General features: G+C 36.6%; 1 long non-coding RNA gene across 1 annotated transcript in view; it reads right to left on the bottom strand.

Annotated features, from left to right (window-relative positions):
• Positions 1 to 15,396, bottom strand: part of LOC145540915 (uncharacterized) — a 359,008-nt gene that overhangs the window by 132,706 nt on the left and 210,906 nt on the right. The window contains exon 3 of the long non-coding RNA XR_014078634.1: positions 15,087 to 15,135. This is a non-coding gene — a long non-coding RNA (uncharacterized LOC145540915). The remainder of the gene's footprint in view (positions 1 to 15,086; positions 15,136 to 15,396) is intronic.

Genomic DNA, 15,396 nt, shown 5'->3' with positions numbered 1-15,396 from the left:
TAACTGGGACAGTTTAATAAAAAAAAAAAAAAAAAATTGAAAGAAAATGTGGCTTTATTTTAGCAATGATTCTTACCAAGATTAGTTCCCTTAGGATTCTAGCTATTCTTGAGCTGTAAGTAACTTACATAGTACAAAAAAAAAAAAAAGAAAACTATATACTCTAACAATAAAGGAAATATATTTAAAGACATTGATTCTAAGCTACAATTCTAATTTTAGAAATATATTTGGATTTTAAAGACTTTTAAATTATATTGTACCCAAAACAAAAGATTTCAGGAGCAAAATCACCTTCTTGCATTCTAGAAAAGTAATCATATTTTAAAGGCCATGTTTTCTCTCAGATATACTGAAACATTCCACCAGTGACATAATATTCTTTAAGTGCTGTGGCCAATGTACCAGACACATTACAAATATTATTTTATATTTTAAAATATCATGTAAATATAATATTTTAATTAATTTTTGCCTAGGTATCATGTTCTTGTTCATTCATTCACTAAAAAATATTTTTTGAGCACTTAGGATGTATCAATGAATAAACAGAGAAACATCTTTGTCCTCTCATTAAATATGGTTATAGTTCAGATTATGATGGTGAACTCAACTATAACTTGACCCTATGACATGTGGAGCATTTGCTGTTAAATTTATCAGTGTATTTATGCGCCGTATGTGTAAAAATCATCCCCCCCCCCGCCCTCAGAAAATCTGTGTCTTTCAAGTGTGAGGGAAATGAAATGACCTTTATTCCTGTCTACTTTAATAATACTTGTATTGTTAATTCTCAATAAAATGTTCCATGTCCCACTCTTCAAAAACAAACATAGTTATATTGTAACTTAGATTACAACAAAAGATAAAAGACAGTCAAAATTCCAAACAACTGACCACTGAGAGTGCATGCCTGAACTTTGTCCTTCCTGGAGGGACCATAGATTTTGCACTTAATTAAGTAGTGACTGAGCAATGGATTAGTGTTCTCAATGATTTTCTGATTTAGTTGACTAACTGAAAATTTCCACAGGGCAGAGCACAATTTACTTGTGTGCCCCAATTAGCACTGCTAACTGGGGCACAAAATTGGCATAAAATTGGACCCTGATTTTGTATTAGCCACCATTCAGGGAATGGCAAATAGCCAGAAGACTCAAAAGGAAGTCCTTAGAATTCTTCCTTTTCTTATTTGTTAAACCATACAGTGGTCCAGTTTTTATTTTACAGGAAAGTTTACAGTTTATGGTCTACTGTGGATTACCAAAAGGGGTGTGATTAATTAAGAGGGGCATGAGGACTGAAAGCCTAACTCTGAGAGATATAAGGGCAATCAAGGCACTGGAAATTCTTTTCTATAAGGTCTTGAGTGCAAAGCTGAATCCCAACAGCAACTTTTTTTGTAGACAGATACACATTAAAATGCTGGAAGTAATTTTGTACTTGACAAAGAAAACTTGTGTCATATTTCCATAGATTATTTGTTTGTAAGGCTCATGTAGCCACAATAGCATTTTCTATCCGTGCATCACAGGTTTTCTATGACATTTGTATAGTCTTTCAGAGGCCCAAAGAGCCACATTTAAAGACAAGACTTTTTAACACATTTGTTTGCCATTTGAAAGCCCAATATTTTCTTTAGTCTAATACTGCATTTTCCTGCTCTTTATTCATTTAATAATAGGCTTCAGTACAAACACATAGTAATGTTACCAAAAGGGCAAATGTGGTAAGTAGCATTATGAAGGAAAGTCTGCCAGCTTTTCCTAATGCAAATTGGGAATCTTGTTAAAATATGATTGTGCACAGGACCTTTACCGAATGAAACATCTCTTCTTCAGAAACCAATTTTGAGAAAAGAAACAATTAAAATGGAAAAGCGATCTACAGAATGAGAGAAAATATTTACACATATATGTTTGTGTATAAGTGTGTATGTGTGTGTATAATAAGGAGTTAACATTTAAAATATATAAGGAACTCAATAACAGAAAAGCAAATGATCCAATTAAAAATGAGAGAAAGGACCTGAACAGACATTTCCCTAGGAAGACGTACAAATGATCAACAAGGACATGAAAACATGTTCAATGTCACTAATCATCTGGAAAACAGAAGTCAAGTCCACAATGATATATCACCTCACATCTGTTAGAATACTTATTATCAAACAGACAGTAGATAATAAGTGCTGGTGATGATGCAGAGAAAAGTGAACTCTTGTGAAGAGTTGTATGAATTTAAGTTGGTACAACCACTATGGAAAACAATATGAAAATTCACCAAAAAATTAAAAATAGAACTACCATATAAACCAGCAAGCCTACTTCTAAATAACATATCTGAAGGAAATGAAATCAGTATCTTGAAGAGGTATCTACAATCCCATTCATTGAAACCTTATTTACAATGAAAGACATGGAATAACTTAAGTGCTGATAGATAAATGGATAAAGAAAATATAATGAAGTATTATCCAGCCATAAGAAAGAAAGAAATCCTAAGATTTGTGACTTCATGGATAGACTGTGAGAACTTTTTCGTAAGTGAAATAAGTCAAACAATTAAAGACAAGTACTATATGATTTTATATGTGGAATTTATAAAAGTTGAACTCACAGAAGCATGAAGTATAACAGTGGTTTTCAGGAGCTGGGTGTTGGGGGAAATAAGGAGATGTTACTCAAGGAGTACAAACTTCCAGCTATATGGGGAATAAGTTCTGGAGATCTAATGTACAGCATAGTGACTACAATTAACAATACTGTTGTATACTTGAAAGTTTCTATGAGAGTAGATATTAAATGCTTTCACCATAAACAACAAAAATCATAATTATATGTGGTAAAGGATGTGTAAACTAACATTTTTGTGGTAAATATTTTATAATATATACAAATCATCCCACTGTAAACTTCAAACTTATACAATATTATATATCAACTCTATTTTCTATACATTTTTTTAAACCTAAAGCTGCTCAAAAATATTAATTAAAAAATACAACTGTATCAGAAAATATATAGCACATGTCCTTTCAATTATCAATGAAACTTGTTTTTTACAGAATTAGTAAAAGGGATCCTATGATTCAACAAGTCCATAAAATGTTCACATAACTGCTCAGAGTGAAAGATGAAGAGATAGATTCATGATCTTTCTTCACTCAAAGAACCCCTAAATCCTTTACTCTTAAGCCATTCCATCTGAAATGATTAAAACAAAAACTGAAATCTTATGCACAATGAGCAGTAAATGCAGCCAGCCATTACATGTATGACAAGAAAATGTGTATAAGTGATGTCTGTATGCATTTAGTGTTGCATGCTACACAGAATTTTGATTTGAAATTCCTGTCTATTAAAAGTATAACAATTCAAGAATAAGGACGAGATATATCCATGTGCAAAAACATATATACATACAAACATACATACAAGCTTACAAATGCAAAAATTCACACTGTCGATGTCTTTGAACTCAATTTTCCACAGGTGATTTTATCTGAATTCTAACTATATACATGAAAATGGTAGAATTGAAGCTTTCTCAGCCTTTTCTGAGGTGGGATAATATCAATGTCTACTTAACTTTGATCATGAAGCCCTAGGAAAGGGATCATGTCATCTCCCCTATTGAGAATAATAGTAGGAATTTTATCAGTACCTCCCTCATATAACAATTAACAATAATAATAATGGTAATGTGAGAGCCAGTTTAAGCTGTAATGATACCCTAGATGAAATAAAAATCTGCCATCCTCTCTATCACTACATTCAGCCAGCTTGCTAATCAAATACTGGCAGAATGAACTGGAGTTTAAATAGCATCATTATTATGATTTAAATGTAAGTTCTTGTGAAAGACTGACAACCTTGGAAAGTAAATTCATCCATTTAGCCACAAAATAGGCAGAGCACTTGAAGGGACAATACTTGCTTCCCCTCCATTGACCTGCCAAGCAGTTTGAACTCCTTTCCAAAAGACCACATCTGGTGAGAAAAGCGTCTTAATCATTAGGGAGCAAATGCCCACATCATCTTAACTAAAATAACAGTGCTGGCAGACTGGAGTCATAAAGATCCCTATGTGCTGTTCTAAGAAGACCCACAAATGTTCAGGCCACTGCAGGTGTCAAGAAATCGGTAAATCATACTTCCTGTCTCGGGAAATTTGCATGTGATAGAATGTGATTAAAGATGGGAGGTTTATTTCAGCAGGCATTCCATCTCCAAATGTTACTGTGTGAGAGATTTTGAGAATCTATTACTCTATAGGGGCTTGGTGGGAAAGATCAGTGTAGTCAAAAGCTTTTCTTTACTCTCTACATACCAGTCTACTCACCTTCTTTTTTACATCTCAAAAGTCATAAGCAAGTTCAAGTACTGATAATCAAATTTTCATTATACTTTCTCTAAGAGATCAACCAACATCATCCCACACTGTCATGTTCATTGCAGACTTCCTTTGAGTTCTCATGCTACTCCATAATCATTTAAAGCCTTTTATTTTTTCTCTGAATCAGCAATCTCAGAAAGGAGATTCTCTTTCATTGGGACAAATATCACCTGTATACAAAGACAGATTCTGTTTCTGAGCCCTTTGAGATAGACAGACCATATTCCATGTTCCTTATTTGGATTAGTTCATTCAGTTCTCAAAATCCCATTTTACTAATGACACAAATGAGGTCACTGCACAGAGATGGCAATTGAGGAGGTCAACATACAGAGATAGTAGTCATGTTCTTCTGCCTACTCCTCAACATTTTAAGGAGTATAACACCAAGTCCAGGAGATGGCCAATATTATATGAATTGTCATAAAATTCCATTTGATCTAAAATCAGGTTCAAGGGAAACACATATTTACCCATGAGGGTAAATATGTCCATAGTCAGAATCTCACCTTGTACTATTTGGCTTCCCTCAATCCACTGCAGACATGCATTTGATAAATGAGTAAAATCTAGGGAGAATCCTTAAAATCATTATTTCAAAAAATTAATTCATATCTAGAAATACTATTCACATACAACAATAAAATCAGGGTGCGATAGTCAGAAAGGATCTGCCACAAACACACACACACACACAAACATGTTAAGTTACATGTATCACTAATACCTTGTTCCCTATATCCTCAGTTCGGTTCAGTTCAGTCACTCAGTCGTCTCCGACTCTTTGCAACCCCATGAACCACAGCACATCATGCCTCCCTATCCATCAAAAACACCCAGAGTTTAGCCAAACTCATGTCCATTGAATCAGTGATGCCATCTAACCATCTCATCCTCTGTCGTCCCCTTATTCTCCTGCCTTCAATCTTTCCCAACATGAGGGTCTTTTCAAATGAGTCATCTCTTCGCATCAGGTGGCCAAAATGTTGGAGTTTCAGCTTCAAAATCACTCCTTCCAACGAACACCCAGGACTGATTTCCTTTAGGATGGACTGGTTGGATCTCCCTGTAGTCCAAGGGACTCTCAAGAGTCTTCTCCAATACCACAGTTCAAAAACATCAATTCTTCTGCACTCAACTTTCTTTATAGTCTAACTCTCACATCCATACATGACTACTAGAAAAAACGTAGCCTTGACTAGATGGACATTTGTTGGCAAAGTAATCACTCTGCTTTTTAATATGCTATCTAGGTTGGTCATAACTTTCCTTCCAGGAGTGAGTAAGCGGCTATTAAATTTCATGGCTGCAATCACCATCTGCAGTGACTTTGGAGCCCAGGAAAATTAAGTCTGACACTGTTTCCACTGTTTACCGATCTATTTCCCATAAAGTCTTGGGACCAGATGCCATGATCTTAGTTTTTGGAATGTTGAGATTTAAGCCAACATTTTCACTCTCCTCTTTCACTTTCATCAAGAAGCTTTTAAGTTCTTCTTCACTTTCTGCCATAAGGGTGGTGTCATCTGCATATCTGAGGTTATTGATATTTCTCCCGGGAAACTTGATTCCATCTTGTGCTTCATCCAGCCCAGTGTTTCTCATGATGTACTCTGCATATAAGTTAAATAAGCAGGGTGACAATATATAGCCTTGACGTACTCCTTTTCCTATTTGGAACCAGTCTGTTGTTCCATGTCCAGTTCTAACTGTTGCTTCCTGACCTGCATACAGATTTCTCAAGAGGCAGGTCAGGTGGTCTGGTATTCCCATCTCTGGAACAATTTTCCACAGTTTATTATGATCCACAAAGTTAAAGGCTTTGGCATAGTCAATAAAGCAGAAATAGATGTTTTTCTGGGATTCTCTTGCTTTTTCGATGATCCAGCAAATCTTGGCAATTTGATCGCTTGTTCCTCTGCCTTTTCTAAAACCAGCTTGAACATTTGGAAGTTCATGATTCACGTATTGCTTAAGCCTGGCTTGGAGAATTTTGAGCATTACTTTCCTAGCGTGTAAGATAAGTGTAATCGTGCGGTAGTTTGAGCATTCTTTGGTATTGCCTTTCTTTGGGACTGGAATGAAAACTAATCTTTTCCAGTCCTGTAGCCACTGCTGAGTTTTCCAAATTTGCTGACATATGGAGTGCAGCACTTCCACAGTATCATCTTTTAGGATTTGAAATAACTCAACTGGAAATCTATCACCTCCACTAGCTTTGTTCATAGTGATACTTCCTAAGGCCCACTTGACTTTACATTCTAGGATGTCTGGCTCTAGGTGAGTGATCACACCATCATGATTATCTGGGTTGTGAAGATCTTTTTTGTATAATTCTGTGTATTCTTGTCACCTCTTCTTAATATCTTCTGCTTCTGTTAGGTCCATACCATTTCTGTCCTTTATCGAGCCCATCTTTGCATGAAATGTTTCCTTGGTCTCTCTAATTTTCTTGAAGAGATCTCTAGTCTTTGCTAATCTATTGTCTTCCTCTATTTTTGCACTGATCGCTGAGGAAGGGTTTCTTATGTCTCCTTGCTATTGTTTGGAACTCTACATTCAAATGGGTATATCTTTCCTTTTCTCCTTTGCTTTTCACTTCTCTTCTTTTCACAGCTATTTATACGGCCTCCTCAGACCGCCATTTTGCTTTTTTGCATTTCTTTTTCTTGGGGATGGTCTTGATTCCTGTCTCCTGTACAATATCACGAACCTCTGTCAATAGTTCATCAGGCACTCTGTCTATCAGATCTAGTCCCTTAAATCTATTTGTCACTTTCACTGTATAATCATAAGGGATTTGATTTAGTTCATACCTGAATAGTCTAGTGGTTTTCTCCACTTTCTTCAATTTCAGTCTGAATTTGGCAATAAGGAGTTCATGATCTGAGCCACAGTCAGCTCCTGGTCTTGTTTTTGCTGACCGTATAGAGCTGCTCCATCTTTGGCTGCAAAGAATAGAATCAATCTGATTTTGGTGTTGACCATCTGGTGATGTTCATGTGTAGAGTCTTCTCTTGTGTTGTTGGAAGAGGGTGTTTGCTATGACCAGTGTGTTCTCTTGGCAAAACTCTATTAGCCTTTGCCCTGCTTCATTCTATACTCCAAGGCCAAATTTGCCTGTTACTTCAGGTATTTATTGACTTCCTACTTTTGTATTCTAGTCCCCTATAATGAAAAAGACATCTTTCTTGGATGTTAGTTCTCAAAGGTCTTGTAGATCTTCATAGAGCCATTCAACTTCAGCTTCTTCAGTGTTACTGGTCAGGGCACAGAGTTGGATTACTGTGATACTGAATGGTTTGCCTTGGAAATGAACAGAGATCATTCTGTCGTTTTTGAGATTGCACCCAAGTACTGCATTTCAGACTCTTTTATTGACTATGATGGCTACTCCATTTCTTCTAAGGGATTCCTGCACACAGTAGTAAACCTAATGGTCATATGAGTTAAATTCACCCATTCCAGTCCATCTTAGTTCGCTGATTCCTAGAATGCTGATGTTCACTCTTGCCATCTGTTCGACCACTTCCAATTTGCCTTGATTCATGGACCTAACATTCCAGGTTCCTATGCAATATTGTTCTTTACAGCATCGGACCTTACTTCTATCACCAGTCACATCCACAACTGGGTGTTGTTTTCGCTTTGACTCCATCCCTTCATTCTTTCTGGAGTTATTTCTCCACGAATCTCCAGTAGCATATTGGGCACCTACCGACCTGGGGAGTTCATCTTTCAGTGTCCTACCTTTTTGCATTTTCAGACTGTTCATGGGGTTCTCAAGGCAAAAATACTGAAGTGGTTTGCCATTTCCTTCTCCAGTGGACCACATTCTGTCAGACCTCTCCACCATGACCTGTACATCTTGGGTGGCCCCACAGGTCATGGCTTAGTTTCATTGAATTGGACAAGCTGTGGTCCGTGAGATCAAATTGCCTAGTTGTCTGTGATTGTGGTTTCAGTCTGTCTGCCCTCTGATGCCCTCTCTCAGCGCTTGCCATCTTACTTGGGTTTCTCTTACTTTGGACGTGGGGTAGCTCCTCTCGTTCGCCACCCCTGATGTTGGATGTGGGTTAGCTCCTCTCAGCCACTCCTGTGCCATAGAACAGCTGCCGCTCCTTTATTAACTAGTCCTTCATTAACTACCTTTGGCCTCTTCAACCAAAAACAAAACAAACTTCACCAATGCCACCATCAAAACACACATACACCTAAAATCAGGAAGTGATATTTCAGACAAAATTTTTAACATTAAATAAGTAATAAGTGGCTCTAATCAATAAATTTTCTCATAGAGGGAGGTGAAATAAATGTCATCACTTATCCAAAAATAACCATGGCAAATACTGCTAATCAACTGAACTGGTCTTTCCTTTCAAACTGTTATAGTGTGTTAGAGTCATTCTTAACAATCTCTCCATGCCACAACATCTGGAATTGAATTGTAAAATTAATTTCATTTCTTATATTTCTTGAGAAAATACTATATCAATCTAAGTATTAGTGCCAAAGGAATTATTATACAATCCCCAAATACAGAAGAAAATTGACATATGTATTTCATTCTGCTGTGCCTCTTTTCAGATCACCTGTCACAATTAACTACGTGGCATATTGATCCGGGCAGAGGGCTCATCAGTAACCTCATAGAACTCTACTTCTCATTCACGTGGTTTTAAAAAGGTTTATTTAGAGTTTGCTACCATGTTCAGCTGCTAATCAGCCTTTATTTTATTTTTTGTGCATCTTCTTTACTACTTTTTCCTTTGTAGTAGAAAAAAATGTTAATTTTCATTGATTAAATTTGGCCAGCTTTAATTTTCAAGAAATAAGCCCCCTTCTGGAGATGCATATTAAAGGGAAGCAGAAAAAAAACTTAGAAAACTGAACTCTAGAAATGGTCTACTTATAACTGCAGAGAAGCAAAGAAGATACTTGTACTGCAAAGATTCTGTATGCATCACAAATGCCTAAGTATCTTTAAAATCACCCTTTTATGAAAGAAGGAAATATGCAAACATGAAAACACAACTATTCCCCATAGGGAACAAAAGAGAAACATCTCAAAATTCAACTCATATTTGTTGAAAATTGTACATATTGTGAATGGAAAACAAGTTGAAAATGGCCCTTATCTTAAACCTAACACTTGAATCTAAATTCTGACCTCATGTCATCAGACTCACTATTATCTTGCAAGAATTATATTACTTTCATTTGGTGCTGGATTAGTTTTAAGCAAAGTAATTACATAGAATCAATTATTTTTCTGAGAGGTTTTTTATTTATGTTTAATAACCTTGAAAACTGGAATGTACATTTTCTATATTAAAAACCTTGAATTTTGTTTCCTCTCCATATGAAGCTAAACACATTTTTGTATCCTAACTGACAATAAACTTGGTGAAAACTGGCTAATCAGGAGAGGAAATTATAGAATAGTTAAATGACTGAGGAAGGGGTCATGACACTGATATAGAGTCTCAGTTCAGTTCAGTTCAATTCAGTCGCTCAGTCGTGTCTGACTCTTTGTGACCCCATGAATCGCAGCATGCCAGGCCTCCCTGTACATCACCAACTCCCAGAGTTTACCCAAACCCATGTGCATCGAGTCAGTGATGCCATCCAGCCATCTCATCCTCTGTCGTCCCTTTCTCCTCCTGCCCCCAATCCTTCCCAGCATCAGGATCTTTTCCAATGAGTCAACTCTTCACATGAGGTGGCCAAAGTATAGGAGTTTCAGCTTCAACATCAGTCCTTCCAATGAACACCAAGGACTGATCTCCTTTAGGATGGACAGGTTGGATCTCCTTGCAGTCCAAGGTACTCTCAAGAGTCTTCTCCAACACCACAGTTCAAAAGCATCAATTCTTCAGGGCTCAGCTTTCTTAACAGTCCAACTCTCACATCCATACATGACTACTGGAAAAATCATAGCCTTGACTAGATGGACATTTGTTGGCAAAGTAATGTCTCTGCTTTTTAATATGCTATCTAGGTTGGTCATAACTTTCCTTCCAAGGAGTAAGTGTCTTTTAATTTCATGGCTGCAACCACAATCAGCAGTGATTTTGGAGCCCAAAAAAATAGAGTCTGACACTGTTTCCACTGTTTCCCCATCTATTTCCCATAAAGTGATGGGACCAGATGCCACGATCTTAGTTTTCTGCATGTTGAGCTTTAAGCCAACTTTTTCTCTCTCCTCTTTCACTTTCATCAAGAGGCTTTTTAGTTCCTCTTCACTTTGTGCCAAGGGTGCTGTCATCTGCATATCTGAGGTTATTGATATTTCTCCCAGTAAACTTGATTCCAGCTTGTGCTTCTTACAACCCAGTGTTTCTCATGATGTACTCTGCATATAAGTTAAATACGCAGGGTGACAACATACAGCCTTGACGTACTCCTTTTCCTATTTGGAACCAGTCTGTTGTTCCATGTCTAGTTCTAACTGTTGCTTCCTGACCTGCATACAGGTTTCTCAAGAGGCAGGTCAGGTGGTCTGGTATTCCCATCTCTTTCAGAATTTTCCACAGTTTATTGTGATCCACACAGTCAAAGGCCTTGGCATAGTCAATAAAGCAGAAATAGATGTTTTTTTCTGGAACTCTCTTGCTTTTTCAATGATCCAGCAGATGTTGGTATTTTGATCTTGGTTCCTCTGCCTTTTCTAAAACCAGTTTGAACATGTGGAAGTCCACGGTTCATGTATTGCTGAAGCCTGGCTTGGAGAATAGAGGAAATAGGCAAAGAAATAGAGGAAAACAACAGAATGGGAAAGACTAGAGATCTCTTCAAGAAAAGTAGAGATACCAAGGGAACATTTCATGCAAAGATGGGCTCTACAAAGGACAGAAATGGTATGGACCTAACAGAAGCAGAAGATATTAAGAAGAGGTGGCAAGAATACACAGAAGAACTATACAAAAAAGATCTTCACAACCCAGATAATCACAATGGTGTGATCACTCACCTAGAGCCAGACATCCTGGAATGTGAAGTCAAGTGGGCCTTAGAAAACATCACTACAAACAAAGCTAGTGGAGGTGATGTAATTTCAGTTGAGCTATTTCAAACACTGAAAAATGATGTTGTGAAAGTGCTGCACTCAATATGTCAGCAAATTTGGAAAACTCAGCAGTGGCCACGGGACTGGAAAAAGTCAGTTTTCATTCCAATCCCAAAGAAAGGCAATGCCAAAGAATGCTCAAACCACCACACGATTACACTCATCTTACACGGGAGGAAAGGAATGCTCAAAATTCTCCAAGCCAGGCTTCAGCAATACGTGATATAGAGTCTCAACAGCTATTACATATGCAATCTCCTTTCTCCCACCTTTCCCCTTAAACTTTAATCACATTGCATTGGGAGAAAATTTAGGGTGAACAGTATTTTTCTTTATTTTCAAACAATTTTAAATCATTGATAGGAAGCTTAATTCTGTTGATTATTTTCTTATTTAAAGAATTTTAGAGACAGACAAAGACTTACACAATATCTCATGAATCCTCTTATTTTACAACTTAAGAAACAAATAAAGATTAGGGCTTTCAACAATGTCATGCAATTAAATGGATGTCTGACCCCAGATTCCTGCTCCAGCATAATTTTTAACAACTCCTATTATCACTGAAATATTTTGTCTTCTTTCCTTGTGAGTTTATTGACTTATCTTCTATTAATTTTTTTTCCTTCTCCCTTCCCAGTACTTGTATGAAAGAGCTTCCAGGCATATATATAGCCATTCATTCATTAAATGGAATCTTTCTGGATTATGGCATTCCAGGATTGAGAGATAAAACATAGCCATGAGAACAATATGTTTTTTAGAGATATCACATAATTTTAAACTAATGCAACATTAACAGAGCCATTGGTTGTCAAGAGAAAACTACCATTAATCTAGACCTAAAAATATTAATCAGTTTTCCTAGTAGGGAAGACTTGAGAAGAAATGTAGGTACCTTGTCAGTATAGTCAACCCAGGTCCTTTTGGCTCTGACAAAATTATGGGGGACCTGCTTAGCCCTTGTTAAGTAACAGAAGTACCAGAGGGATAAAAGGGATTCTCCACTCCATCCTCAGTATGTAGTGAATTTGGCTTTACCCTGGATATCTCTACTTCAGAGCCCAACCTAGAGCAGGAAGAAAACTGTTCACTCAAGCTGCTTACCAAGCTTCAGAAATTATAACCAAAGGCACTAATGTTCCTTAATGGCCTCATTTTTAGAACCAACTTCATCTTTCCTCTCAAACCTCATTTCTCTTTTTATTATATCTTAAATAACTCACATCTGATGGCCTTCAAACTTTTTGGAACAAACTTTTTCTATTTACAGGTATTTATTTATTTATCAGATAACTTAATCATAAATTATTATTCTAATAATGACTTGTGCATAATTAGAATATATATAAAATTCAGACACCTTTAAAGGGTGAGATAAGATAAACAATATTTATACTTTGAATTTCAATTTTTTGTTAAAAGTACTAATAGCTTTGTGTCCTCACAAAAATATTATCAACTTATTTTAGTGAAAGTAATGTGATTGAATTCACTATATTCTTTGTGAAAATCTTTTAACACTTTAATGAGATAGCAATTGTTGATTCAGTTTATTCCAATCATTGATTTTGATGGCTCTCATAGATTAAAAGTGTATCTTGCAAGAATACATAGACATAATCAGAATGTCTGTATTTGTAATTTCTACTTATATCCATTTTTTCAATCTTACCTACCAATTATGCAAAGGTTATATGTTTAAATTTATCTAGTAAATGTCCACTGTCCTTGATGTCACCCTATTTTTCTTTACTATTTGTAAATTATAGCATATTGATAAAATCCATTCAATATTCATTGAGCTTTTCATTTGGTATGTTTTAAAATATTTTAAGTTTCCAAGTATTGAACAGAAAGTGAAAATGAAAGTTGCTCAGTTGTGTTCAACTCTTTGCAACTCCACGGACTATACAGTCCATGGAATTCTCTAGGCCAGAATACTGGAATGGGTAGGCTTTGCCTTCTCCAGGGGATCTTCCCAACCCAAGGATGGAACCAGGGTCTCCTGCATTGCAGGCAGATTCTTTACCAACTGAGCCATCAGCAAAGCCCTTTAGATAAAACTCACTCAGTCGTGTCTGACTCCTTTCGATCCCATGGGCTATATAGTCCATGGAATTTGCCAGGCCAGAATACTGGAGTGGGTAGCCTTTCCTTTTCCCAGGGGACCTTCCCAACCCAGGGATTGAACCTAGGCTCCCACATTGCAGGAGGATTCTTTACCAGCTGAGCCATAAGGGAAGCCCATCATAATAACTAATAGTAATTGAAAAATTCCCAATATCAGGCAATCTCTTAAATTTTTCTATCCTGAAATTTTGTGAAATAGGTCCTATTTCTGATCTCTATTCAAACATTAAGATATATATATATATATATATATATAAGAGATTTGATAGGTGAAAGCAATTTCCACAGCATGTTCTAACAACTTTCAACGTTATAAGGATTTTTTAGAAAATTGTATTTTCTCAGTCATGTACTGTATCTTGAAAGAATAGCAAAACATAAGGGAAAGTGTGTATGTGTTTTAAAAACACCTACTGTATACTATAGTACAGAAAAGTATCTATCTTCCCAGAAAATTACAGCAAACTTGGTATATTTTTTTTTCTATAAAATTGAACATTAGCTTTGAAAACACTTCAACACATTTGGTCACGAAATAATGACTTTCTGTGTATAATACAGTTTTTCATGATCACTCTCAATCTCTTCACATAGTAAAGAAAGATTTTATCAAAAACATACCAAATCTATCACACCTGGCACACGAGAATGGCAAATGATTGCAATACAGTGAGACCAAACCAAAGAGAGAAGGAGCAACCATCAAGATTACTTCCTGCTCCTCCCTTTCTGACTCTAGAGACAGATTTCTAACACACCAGTCCAGGGGCAGGCCACACAGATATGCTGAGCTTTTTGTTCTTATTTTTAGATTCAAATGAATAAAATAGATGCTTTAGTGGTTTACCTTTACATTTTATCCTACACTCGCCCCAGCATTTTGAGCTCTCCAAGGTGGACTTGCCCTGCACTTGTCCTACCACTGGACGCGGAAATGTGTTGCTAACATCTATAGTGGATGCTGTGAAGAACTCTAGAACCACATAATCTTTTCTGGAGTCACTAGAGTTTTTCTGAGTCCAGAGTCAATTTCCTTCCCCTCAGAATTGCCATGTAATGGAAATTAAACAGCTCACATAGAATTACACTGAAAACCAGCTTTCTATTTGCAGAGATAAAATGAGAGGGGGAATGGTTGGGAAACTTTAAGCCTCCTCATCACATCTTGTGTTAGGATCTAGGGCATTTTGAAAGAAGATTAGACTGAAAATGCATGGCACTCTTTTCTCTGGGGATAAAAATGAATCCTGGAAAGATCTGTATTTCAAGAGAGGCAAGTATCCCCCCACTTTTATTGTGACATAGAATAGCTGCAAGATCTTGGCAACTTCATTTTATCTATTATACCTCAGTTTCCTAAACTGTAGATTGGAGGTGTTAGTTGTAGCCCAGTGGTTTTCAAAGTTTATTTGGCCAGCAAAGCCTTTTATTACATGACATCCTAGGTAGCATAATAAACACAGATGAGAATGAGAGCCTCAAGTACCTCTTTCCTCTCCCGTACAGTAGCTTGCAACAAGGTCACACTGGAGAACCTGAAAGTGTCAAAGAATACAATTTGAAAAACACCAAATGTGGTCTCAAGGGCCCTCTGTAGCTCTAAGACACTATGATTGATGAGTCAGGAAACTTAATTCAGCTTTATACCATCCCCTTGCCTCAACAGATGATGACTCAACATTATAAAATGGAAAATTTATGTAACTCTGTCACTTAAAGGCAGAAAAATTTTAGTCCAGACAATTCTACTGAAATATTTTCATCCACATGGAGTTTATCCTCAACAAGGTCACTGA

Source organism: Giraffa tippelskirchi, chromosome 3 (assembly GCF_054371585.1).
Source record: "Giraffa tippelskirchi isolate mGirTip1 chromosome 3, T2T-mGirTip1v1.2.pri, whole genome shotgun sequence".
NCBI lineage: Eukaryota > Metazoa > Chordata > Mammalia > Artiodactyla > Giraffidae > Giraffa > Giraffa tippelskirchi.
Note: the sequence above shows the minus strand (reverse complement) of the source record. Positions and strands in the feature narration are given on the sequence as shown.